Source organism: Lepus europaeus, chromosome 10 (assembly GCF_033115175.1).
Source record: "Lepus europaeus isolate LE1 chromosome 10, mLepTim1.pri, whole genome shotgun sequence".
Taxonomy (NCBI): Eukaryota; Metazoa; Chordata; class Mammalia; order Lagomorpha; family Leporidae; genus Lepus; species Lepus europaeus.
In genome coordinates, this window is record NC_084836.1 from 56,651,643 (window position 1) to 56,664,455 (window position 12,813).

Genomic DNA, 12,813 nt, shown 5'->3' on the forward strand with positions numbered 1-12,813 from the left:
TTCACAAGTTCAGCAAGTGCCAGAGGAAACATTACAATGAAACTGTTACTCCATAGCCTTGGCAGCTCATGTCAAGAGCCTCCGGTGATCACTGACGTCATAAATAAGAGTGTCAATTGTTAAATCAACAACAGGAGTCACTGTGCACTTGCTCCCTATGCTGGACCTCCACCCTTAATGAGTTGTACTTAATGGCAAAACTTATCTTCAAACTGTACTTTATTCTTTGTGTGTCTGTGTGGGTGCAAATAGTTGAAATCTCTCCTTAGTAAAGAGTTGATCTTCTGTAAGAAGTCAATTGGAAAATGGAATGGGAGAGGGAATGGGAGGTGGGATGGGAGTGCGGGTGGGAGGGCGAGTATGGGGGGAAGAAACACTATATCCCTAAAAGCTTACATATGAAATTTTGTATTCATTGAATAAAAACCTTCAAAAAATAAAACAATGAAACTGTTACACCAACTACAATTTCACAACTGCAAAAATAATTTATAATTTACATTTAACAATAAATTAAAGGGATGTTGTCTGTATGAGCAGAGAGTGGCTGCTGCCACTGTCACTTCCGCCATGGTGACTTCCAAATGGATGACCTCCCAGAAGAAACAATCGCCCATTAGTAGTATATCTAGATGATATTGAAAGCTGAAACACTTTGAAGATAGGTGTGAAGCAAGGACTTAGGCATCAGCTGCCATCTTTGTCCACCAACCTGTCTGACATGTCAGGACCCATGCCAGTAAGGACAAGTGTTTTCACAGATGTTGATACATACAGACCCCGAGAGCACTAGGACTGTGAGTCACATGTGGTAGAATGCGGAAGTCAAGTTGACTACCAGCAGGCTCAAAATGAGGCCAGGGTAAATACAGAGAAGTATCTGAAGCCATCAGCATTGCAAACAATGAAAAAACTGTTGTTAAAATTCTCAAGCCAGGGCCGGCGCCGCGGCTCACTAGGCTAATCCTCCACCTTGCGGCGCCGGCACACCAGGTTCTAGTCCTGGTCGGGGCACCGATCCTGTCCCGGTTGCCCCTCTTCCAGGCCAGCTCTCTGCTGTGGCCAGGGAGTGCAGTGGAGGATGGCCCAAGTGCTTGGGCCCTGCACCCCATGGGAGACCAGGAGAAGCACCTGGCTCCTGGCTTCAGATCAGCGTGGTGTGCCGGCCGCAGCGCGCTACCGCGGCAGCCATTGGAGGGTGAACCAACGGCAAAAAGGAAGACCTTTCTCTCTGTCTCTCTCTCACTGTCCACTCTGCCTGTCAAAAAAAAAAAAAATTCTCAAGCCAGTAAAAAAAGAAGAAAATTAATTGTGAAATAGACTTTGGAGAATTTGAGAGGAGGACCCAACATCATTACACTGGCAAACACCATCAAAGACTCTTTGTCACGAACCCCTTCTTGTGTTGGTTTTGGTAAACAACACAGACTTCAAGCAACTATACCAGACTTTAACAGACTATGAGATTCTGAAGGCCCTGGATTATTGCCACAGCATGGAAATTATGCACAGAGATGTGAAGCCGCATAATGTCACCACTGATCATGAACACAAAAAGCTACAACCAACAACAGATTGGAGTTTGGCTCAGTTTTACTGGCCAAGAATATAACATCTGAGTTACTTCTCCATACTTCAAAGGGCCTGAGCTACTAGGAGACTATCGGATGTATGATTATGGTTTGGATACATAGAGTTTAGGTTATATGCTGACAAGTATGATCTGGAAGGAGCCATTTTTCCATGGACATGACTGTTATGATCAGTTAGTAAGGATAACCAAGGTTCTAGGGGCAGAAGAGTTGTAGGACTATATTGACAATACAATATTGATTAGACCCATATTTCAGTATCTTGGGAACTCTTGTATATGATGAGAACGCTTGTCCACAGTGAAGACCACCACCTTGTCAGCCCTGAGGCCTTGGATTTCCTGGACAAGCTGCTGCGATATGACCACCCATCAGGACTCACTGCAAGGGTGGCCATATAACACTCCTATTTCTGTATTGTTGTGAAGGACCAGGCTCAAATGGGTTCCTCTAGCATGTGCCGGGGGCAGCACACCTGTCAGCAGTGCCAATGTGATATCAGGGATTTTTTCAGTGCCAACCCCATCACCCCTTAGACCTCTGGCAGGCTCACCAGTCATTGCTGCTGCCAACCCCTGAGGATGCCTGTTCCAGCTGACACTGGCGCTCAGCAGTAAGGGCCCCAGGGGTCTCCTGATGCCTGGACAGAGTTATGGAAGTGCACCCTCTCCTTGGGACAGCTTGTGCCTGGTGCGAGGACTGAAACACTTCAGAAGCACCATGTTTAAACCGCTGCTTGTAGAAATATAGCAGTCCAGTGGCTTGCGCTGTGGCACAGCGTGTTGAAGCCCTGGCCTGAAGTGCCAGCATCCCATATGGGCACCGGTTCGAGTCCCAGCTGCTCCACTTCTGATCCAGCTCTATGCTGTGGCCTGGGAAAGCAGTAGAAGATGGCCCAAGTCCTTGGGCCCCTGCACCAGTGTGGGAGACCCAGAAGAAGCTCCTGGCTTTGGATCGGCACAGCTCCGGCCATTGCTGCCAGTTGGGGAGTGAACTAGCAGATGGAAGACCTCTCTCTCTGCCTCTGCCTCTCCTTCTCTCTCTGTGTAACTCCAACTTTCAAATACATAAATAAATCTTTAAAAAATAGAAATATAACAAATATAACAGTCCAATCATAAAAAATTATAATACACTGATTTTCTTAACTTGAACTTTTCATAACTGGGATTCCCTGAAAAATTACCTGTAGGTGAAATATTTCATAGACAAATTTTTTTCCTCTTCCAAATTCAGTTCCTCATCACCAGGAACAAAGATAAACCAGCTGAACCCATCTGCTGCACTTGGGGGGGATTTCCCCATCCCCACCATCACACACTCTGGGCGTTTGTTCCCATGCTCTTCTACAGAGAATACAAAAACGTGGCTTCTTGAGGGAGGCGGGAAGGAAGGAGGCAGGGAGGACCCCAGCTCTCTGAGAGCGGTGTGCTGCTCATCCCATCACCTTATTCCACAAGAGCTTCCGCGGGCTTACCCTACTGATGCTGGTGAAGCATGTCTTAGATACACTGAGATGTTGGAAGTCTACCCAAAGTGCAGACAGATCCCACAAACTTCTGTTCAGTATAAATCATCTCTGTTGACCTAACCTTAAATCCAACTCATATTCTAGCTTTTGTTTAGTTCAAAATTGTGATTCTTCCCTCCCAGGATCCTTTCTTTGGTCTTTTCTCCTTTCATCTCCAAGATGCTGTGCTCCATAGCTGGTAGGAGGGGAAGGCAAACATATTTGTCAGCTTGCTTGGACTCGGCCTTTGAATTTAGTTCCTGGGCATAAATTACTGCTGCTCACAAAAGAGACAAACGTTCTCTATGTAGGCTTCGTGCTAGCAACTCTAAGAGCTAATGGAAGATGTGACCACACTGAGTTTCATTCTGTTCTCTAACATCTTTCCTCCTACCTTCCCCTTGGCTCACACGCCATCTAGTGAGATAACTGCTCCTCAGCTTTGTACATGTGTCTGAGAGCCAGGAGCAAAGCCACTCTCCAACGAAACGGAAATGGTAGACCAGTAATTGCGGGCAAACTAGACACTCTCCACCCCTTGCTGTGTGTGTATGTGTAATACTTTGTCCTTCATATGTGGAAGATCCACTGTTGCAATTCTTTGGTGTAAATAAATGTTTGGTTTTATTTATCAAGGTTAAAATAATAACCATAATAATAATAAAATTCGGTTCAAGGACAAGCATTTAGTGCAGCACTTAAGACATTGCTGGTGACACCTGCATCCAAAATCAGAGCTCCTGAGTTCAACTCCTGGCTGTGCCACCTATTCCTGCTTCCTGCTAGGTACACCCTGGGAGGCAATAGGGGACTGGGTCCTCGCCAAATATGTGGGAGACCTGAATCGAGTTCACAGCTCCCAGCACCTGGCTTTGGCTTGGTCCAATGCCAGCCACTGAGGGCATATAAAAAGTGAACTAGCAGATGGAGGCAAGCTCTTCTTTCTCTCTACTTCTCAAATAAAAGTTAAATACATATATTATGTACATATTATTTTATAAAATTACTTTTTAGAACAAAAGAACACATAAGAAAAATTAATTTATATTGCTTTTATAATCACATAACTACCTTTACCAAAGCACTTTTTGTCTAGAGTCACTTACTTTCAGCCTAAAGAACTTCTAGTATTTCTGGTAAGGAAACTCTGCTAGCAACAAATTATTCCCATTTTTGCTTTTCAATGTTTTTAGATTGCCTTCATTTTTTAGAAAAATATTTATTTATTTATCTATTTAAAAGGCAGAGAGAGAGAGAGAGGGAGAGCCTCCATCTGTTAGTTTGCTCCCCAATTGGCTTAACCCCCTGTACCATAACATCAGCCCCCTGCCTTCCTTTTTAAAGGATACTTTATTAAATAGGATTCTTGTTTGATAATTTTCTAACACTGTCATTTTGCTTCCTTTTGGCTTTCATTCATTTTTTTTTTTTTTTAGGAAAAAGGATTTATTTGTTTAAAGGGGGGGGGGAGAAAGAAAGAATCTTCCACTGGTTCACTCCCCAAATGGCCCCAATGGCCAGACTGAAGCCAGGAACTAGGACCTCCGACCAGGTCTCACACATGCATGGCAGGTGTACAAGTACTTGGGCCATCTTCTGCTTTCCCAGGCGCATTAGTAGGGCTCTGGATTAGACATGGCACGGCCAGGACTTGAACCAGCTGCTGCACAATATCAGCTCCTCATTATTTCTAATGCAGAGTGATCTGTTAATTTTGTTAGATCCCCTTGTTAGTGATGAGTCAGACTTCTCTTACTGTTTCATATTTTCTCTGGGTCTTTGCCTTTCAGCATGTTGTATCAGGATGTGTCTGTGTGTGCATCTCTTCACACATTTGTTGCTTTTTTTCATATTGAACTGGTTAGGATCTACAGCATAATGTTGAATAGACGTGCTGAGGGCAAACATCCTTGGTACCAGCAGGCAGAGAAGACCTGCAGGCTTTCACCACTAAAATGGATGTGAGGTGCAAGTTTTTCGTAAGACATCTTTTATCAGATAAAGTTCTTATGTATCACAATATCATTGAGTTTTTACTGAGTGAATATTGAGTTTTGTTAACTTCTTCTGCTTGTGTTATGATTATCACATAATTTTTCCCTTTTATTCTGTGGAGTAAGTCACCCTGATTTATTCTTGAATTTTTATTTTTTCATGTTTATTTTCACTCTTCAAAAATTGTTATTTGGGACCAGCGTTGTGGCGTAGCAGGTTAAGCCACTGCCTGCAGGGCCAGCATCCCTTATGGGTGCCAGTTTGAGGCCTGGCTACTCCATTTCTGATCCAGCTCCCTGCTAAAGCATCTGGGAAAGCAGCAGAACATGGCCCAGGTCCTTGGGCCCTTGCACCCATGTGGGAGACCTGGAAGAAACTCCTGGCTCCTGGCTTGTTCTGGCCCAGCCCCAACTATTGAGGCCATTTGGGGAGTGAACCAGCAAATGGAAGATCTCCTCTCTGTGTAACTCAAATAAATAAAAACTAAATCATATATATGTGTGTGTGTGTGTGTATATAGTTATTTATTTGAAAGAGAGGCACAGAGACAGATCTTACATCCACTTGCTCACTCTCCAAATGCCCACAATAGCTCAGATTGGGCCAGGCCAAAGCCAGGAGCCTAGAACTCCATCCAGGTCTCCCACATGACTGGCATCATCTGCTGTCTCCCAAGATGCACATTAGTAGGAAATTAAAATCAGAGGAGCTGGGACCTGCACCTTTGGATGTGGGCCAATATTCCAAGAAATGAGTGACATACTGCTGTGTCAAATGCCTGCTCCCATTCTTGAATTTTTAAATCAACCTTGCATTCTTGATCATAGTGTATTGCATTTTCCATATATAGCTAAATTTTTTAAAAGATTTAATGAATTTATTCATTTGAAAGACTGAGTCACAGAGAGAAAGAGAGATTTTCCATGTGCTGGTTCACACCCCAAATGGCCACAATATCCAGGGCTGGGTCAGGCCAAAATCAGGAGCCTGGAATTCCTTCTGGGACTCCCACATGGGTGGCACGGGCCCAAGCACCTGGGTCATCTTTCCTGCTTTCTTAGGCTCAGCAGCAGGGAGCTAGATCAGAAGGGGAACAGCTGGGACTTGAACCATTGCTCATAAAGGATGCTGGTGTTGTAGATGGCAACTTAACCCACTGAACCACAACACCAAGATTATATAGCTGACTTTTAATTGCTAAAAATGTTTAAAGATTTTTTTCACTTATGTTCATGATTGTTATTCTGTTTTGCTTTCTGGTAATGTCTTTGGCTGATTTTGGCATTAGGGTAGTGCTGACCCCATAAAATGGATTGGAAAACATTCTTTCCTCTTCTCCTCTCTGGAAGAATCTGCATAGGAATTATACTGTTTCTTTCTTTTTATGTTTGATAGAGTTCAAAGGTGAAGTCATCTGAGCCTAGAGTCTTTGTAGAATGACTCAAATTATTAATCCAATCTCCATAGTAGAGAACTATTCAGTTTCTTTCTTTCTTTTTTTGAAACAGTTTCCCAATGTACTTGTAGTTAGGTGGGACCGTGTTGGCTAATAATGCATTCTCTCAGCTTTTTTGTGTTAAAAAGTCACTGTTTTGCCTCCATTTAAAAAAAAAATTTTGGATGTAGTTTGTCCCCCGAGTTCCTGTGTTGGAAGCTTGATCCTCAACGTGGCAGTGATGAGAACTTCAGGAGGTGGTGCTGAGTACAAAAATGGGCCACTGGAGATCTCACCATAAGAAAGGACCAAATAGCTCCCGTGTGACCACTTAGTTCCACTAGAATGAGTTGCTTTTAGAGTGAGGCTTGTCCTTCCCCTCTAAGACTTCTTGCTCACCATAACCTCTCCTTCTTACCCCCATCCCTACTGTGATACCACACGCTGTGATGTGACACAAGGAGATGCCTTGCAAGAACCAGTACAATGCTGTCTGTACTCTTAGAACTAAATAATTTTCATTTCTTTATAAAGAGCTAGCCTCAGGCATTTCATTACAGTAACAGGAAATGAATGCATGCAATGAACAGAGAATTCTGTACTCTAAGGATTTCATTCCATAGTTTGTAGTTTGTATAAGTTCTAAGAGAAGATTACAGTCATTGTTATTATACCTCTGCATGTGATACACTTTTCTCATCCTCTGACTACTTTCAAGATTTTTTCTGTATCATTTGTTTCTAGAATTTTGATTGTGATTTGTCTCAATGTCTCAGACTGTTTTTCTTCACACTTATTCAGCATGAGGTTCATTGAATTTCTTGGACCTCAGATCAGACTTTATTCCAAATTTATTTTTAACTATTATTTCTTGAAATAATTATTTTTTTCTAGGACTTGAGCTATATTACTGGTATACTAAATGATTTTCCCTCATAGGTCATAAAGACTGTTGTTCATTTTCATCTTTTTCCTCTTTGCCTTATTCAGGGTATTTTCTCTTGCTGTTTCTTCAAGTTGATATATCTTTTTCTCCCATATACTGTACAATCTTCTGTTACTCCAGGCAATACAATGATTTTTTTCCAGTTGTTGTGTTATTGTTAGAGGTTTTTTTTAAAAAATATATCAAAATATCTTCCACTTCTCTGAGGTTCAAGTTTTCCTTTAAATACTTGAACATAGGTGTTAACAGGGATTTTAACAGCCCGATCTGCCAACTTCTTTATCTCTGTCATTTATTATCCATTTCTACTGACAATCTTTTTTTGTCCTGGTCATGAGTCACATTTTCCTGTTTTGCATTCTCTGTAGTCATTTTACGGGATGCAGGAAACTATTTAGTACCATTGAGAATCTAGATTTTGTGGTCTTCCCTTAAAGAATGTGGGGCCTCACTCTGAAAAGCAAGTTACTTGCAGGTCAGCACAATCTTCTGAAGGCTGTATCTAGGTTTTGCTGGTGCAGGCACAGGCTATCTTTTCATCAGGGTAGGTTAGCCTCTTCCTAGGGCCTAGGGCCTGCCTTCCCAGGCTCTTTACCTAAAGTCTTTGATGATCCAGGAGGACTTTCTCCTCTGGCTGCGAGGGTCTCAGACATCTCCAACTTCTCCGAGACCTTAGTGCCTCACCCTGTGAGTGCACATCTCAGTGTTCAGCAAAGTTTCAGGAAGACATCTACATCTATTTTTTTAGCTTTTTTATCGATGTAGCACCCTCCTTGCTGGAACTCTCCCCCTCCCAGCTTCCAGGAGCTTCGACCTCCCTTAACTTCCTCCGAAGTTGTCAACAAGACAAATTGCTCTAAGATCATCTATCCTGTTCTCTTGGCTCAGAATGTGCCTCCAGGCAAAAAATAGGCAATTGACTGCTGCCCTTCACACATAGCCTATAGTTCCTGTACTGTTTTCCCTATGTGAAAACATCTTCCTTTTTTTCTAGTTATTTATAGCAGGAGAGTTAGTCTGGCACTGTTACTCCCTATAGTCAGAACCAGAAGTTTTGAGATTGTTAAATGTGTAAGGAAAGAGATTTACACTTCAAAGGTCATATGAAAAGTAGTGTTATAATTTTTCAAGTAATAGCTGGCTTTTATCTGTTTGCTTACTCGCTTGGGAATAAATGTCAAAATAAAAGACGTGCCAGCGCTGTGGCTCAATAGGCTAATCCTCCACCTTGCGGCGCCGGCACACCAGGTTCTAGTCCCGGTCGGGGCGCCGGATTCTGTCCCGGTTGCCCCTCTTCCAGGCCAGCTCTCTGCCGTGGCCCTGGAGGGCAGTGGAGGATGGTCCAAGTGCTTGGGCCCTGCACCCCATGGGAGACCAGGATAAGCACCTGGCTCCTGCCTTCGGATCAGTGCGGTGCGCCGGCCGCAGCGCGCCTGCCGCGGTGGCCATTGGAGCACCGGTGAACCAACGGCAAAGGAAGACCTTTCTGTCTCTCTCTCTCTCTCTCACTGTCCACTCTGCCTGTCAAATAAATAAAATAAAAGACGTATTTTATTAAAACAATTTGTGAAGTTAACTGAAATGAGAAAATGCATTTCAAGAGCGCTAAATAAGGGGTGAGCATTTTTTTTAAAGATTTATTTATTTATTTGGAAGGCAGAGCTACAGAGACAGACAGAACGATCTTCTGCTGGTTCAATCCCCAAGTAGCACAATGATCAAGGTTAGGCCAGGCAGAAGCCAGAGGCCAGGAGCTTCTTCTGGGCCTCACACGCAGGTGCAGGGACCCAATGACTTAGATCATCCTCTGCTGCCCTCCCAGGTGCATTAGCAGGGAGCTGGATAGGAAGTGGAGCAACCAGGACTCAAACCAGCGCCCATATGGGAGGTTGGCACTGCAACCCACCGTGCCACCAGTACTGGCTCCAGGGGTAAGCATCTGGCCTAGCAGTTAAGATGCTGGCTAGGGCACCCACGTCCCACATCAGATTCCCTGGGTTTGACTCCTGGCTCCAGCTCATGATTACAGCTTCCGGCTAATGCAGATTATGGGAGGCAGCAGTACTGACTCAAGTGGTTGAGTTCCTCCCACCCATGTGGGAAACCTTGATTGCCATTCCCAGTTCCTAGCTTTGGCTGCTGTTGGGCAGTTGCAAGCATTTGAAGGAGTGAAATTGTAGATAGTATCCCTCTCTCCCTCAAATAAAACTTAAAAATACAAGTGGTAGGTCCAATGCATAACCAAGCAGTAAATAATATTGCATATTCTATTCTGGATATGATCCTGATCAGCTGGCAATTATTGTGCACCACTTTTTTTTTTTTTTTAATTTGAGAGGTAGAGTTACAGACAGTAAGAGGGAGAGACAAAGGTCTTCCATCCACTGGTTCACTCCCCAGATGGTCGCAACGGCAGGAGCAGCGCCCATCCACAGCCAGGAGCCAGGATCTTCTGGTCTCCCACACGGGTGCACAGGCCCAAGGACTTGAGCCATCTTCTACTTCTTTCCCAGGCCATAGCAGAGAGCTGGATTGGGAGAGGAGCAGCCAGGACTAGAACCGGTGCCCATATGGGATGCTGGCACCACGGCGGAGGATTAACCTACTGCACCACAGCACCAGCCCCACGCTACTCTTCTAAGAGGAAACTCTTAGCAATTTTTAAGTTCTTTTAATGTTTATTCATTTATTTTATTTATTTGAAAGACAGAGACACAGAGAAGATGGACAAAAGTCCAACCTGCTGGCTCACTTACCAAATGCCCACAACTGCTGGGACTGGGCTAGGCTGAAGCCAGGAGCCCAGAACTCAATCCAAGTTACCCACTTAGGTGGCAGGGACCCAGTTTTTTGGAACATTATCTGCTGCCTCCCCAGGTATGCGTTAGCTGGAAGCTGGAATCTGGAACAGAGCTGGGACTTGAATCCATCCACTCCTGTAGGGGATGTATGTGGGCATCCCAGTGTTGTCTTAACCATTTGCATCAAACGCCTGCTCTCAATTTTGAAGTTTTTTAGCTAACTGAAAACCTTTGTATGAAGATTTCTTCAATAAAGTATAACAACCTATTTGGGCTATTTAACCTGCAGCTGAACAATATTTACAATCACTTCTATGTTGACACAGCTATTAGGATGATTAGGACAATAAGCTCCAGGCTCTTTAAAACTGCCTTGCAGGGGCTAGTGCCATGGTTCACTTGGCTAATCCTCTGCCTTTGGCGCCAGCATCCCACATGGGTGCCGGGTTCTAGTCCCAGCTGCCCCTCTTCCAGTCCAGCTCTCTGCTGTAGCTCGGGAAGGCAGTGGAAGATGGCCAAGTGCTTGGGCCCCTGCACCCACATGGGAGACCAGGAGGAAGCACCTGGCTCCTGGATTCAGCTCAGTGCAGCGCCGGCCGTAGCGGCCATTTGGGGAGTGAACCAACATAAGGAAGACCTTTCTCTCTGTCTCTAACTCTGTCAAAAAACAAACAAAAAGAAACAAAACAAAAAAAAAACAAAAAAACACCTTGCAGAATATGAGCCATTGCCTTAACTTTGTATCAAAAAGGCATCCCTCAAAGTACCTGAAGTTGTTAACTGCAGCACTATTTGGCCAACAGGTGTGTTTTATTTTCAGGTTCAGCTACTATATGGAGTGTTTCAAGTGTATATACCAACTTGGACTTCTTCAAGAGTCCAAGTATAATGAAATGGTCTGCCCATTACAAAGGTGCTCAAGCCTGCAACACAAGTTCAGTGAAAACTTAAAGACCTTAAAACATTTTTTTTTTAAAATTTATTTACTTGAAAGGCAGAGTTACAGAGAGGGAGAGACAGAAAGAGAAGTCTTACATCTACTGGTTCACTCCCCAAATGCCACAACAGCTACAGCTGAGCTGATCCGAAGCCAGGAGCTTCTTCGGGGTCTCCCATGTGAGTGCAGGGGGGCCCAGGCACTTGGGCAATCCATGGCTTTCCCAGGCCATAGCAGAAAGCTGGATCAATTGGAACATGAATTGACGCCCATATGGGATGCCAGTGCCACAGATGGAAGCTTAATTTACAACGCCATGGCGCCAATCCCTTAAAACATTTTTTGATGACTAAGAAGAGAAATCCAAACACAAATGAAATGTAATAATTTTATTCAAATTGTTGATAAAACCCCAATACAACATTTTAACTGCAATTTAGAAAGACATTTTGGAATACTTCAATAAAATCCATACTTGTAGATGTATACAGTACTTTGTTGTCATCTTTTTATTAAAGCAATGAGATAAAGTTATTGGAAAATGAAACCAAAGTGATAAAGATGAGAAAAGAGACATTATCCTGACATTGAGAAGTAATATCTAAAAAGTCTTCCAATCATAAGAAAAGCAATAATTGAGGAAGAGTGATCATTTAATAACACATAAATATACAAAAATGTTACACACCTTAAATACATGTAATTTTATTATATATATAATTTTATTTGTCCACGGAAGAATGACCTCTCTCTCTGGGACTCTGTAATTCTGCCTTTCAAATAAATAAATAAAACTTTTTAAAAAAAAAAAAAGGAAAAGAAAAAGAGAGAGAGGGAGGCAGAATTCCATCTGCTGGTTCACTCCCCCAAATGGCTACAAAGGTCAGGGTAGCCAGAACAAAACCAGGAGCCCAGAGCTTCATCTGGGTCTCCCATATTGGTGGCAGGGGCCCAAGTACTTGGACCATCCTATGCTGCCTTCCTAGGCCACCAGCAGGCAGCTGGATCAGAAGTGGAGCAGCCGGGACACCAATATGGGATGCTGGCATCACAGGCAGTGGCTTTATCCACTATGCCACAAGGTTGGCCCTCTACTCTTCCAAGTTGTTTCCAATTATCCTCAATATAAAAACCAAAACCCTCAACACAGATCTAGGCCCCTCCTTTCCTCTGCTCCATCCACACAAACGTCTCTTGGTTTGTTGTTGTTGTTTTTTAATGCAACACCTCAAAACCTTTGCATATGCTACACTCTGTGCCCTGGAGGCATTCTACCACCCTACTATTCTGACAGATTATCTCCTACTGAGACTTTCACTCAAAGTTCACACCTTCAGAGCACCTTAGGCTAGGTCAGCCCTTTACTCCCTAAATGCTAGTTGCACCCTTTACTTTTCCTTTCCACAATGTGTCTACTTATTGTTTCATACACTTTGGTGACTATTAGAGCACCCATCTCTATGACAGTGGACTAAAAATTCATTGGAGAGAGAAGTCCTCAAAGCATTCGCCCAGCATCTGGAACAAAATTGGCACCGACAATCTAGGCCTTGAACCACACTTTGGATATCACTGAAGATGGAACTTGTTCTTCAAG

At 43.6% G+C, this 12,813-nt stretch overlaps 1 pseudogene; it reads left to right on the forward strand.

Moving 5' to 3' along the window:
• Positions 1-721: 721 nt before the first annotated feature.
• Positions 722-2,209, forward strand: LOC133767653 (casein kinase II subunit alpha-like; annotated as a pseudogene).
• The last annotated feature ends 10,604 nt before the right edge of the window (positions 2,210-12,813 follow it).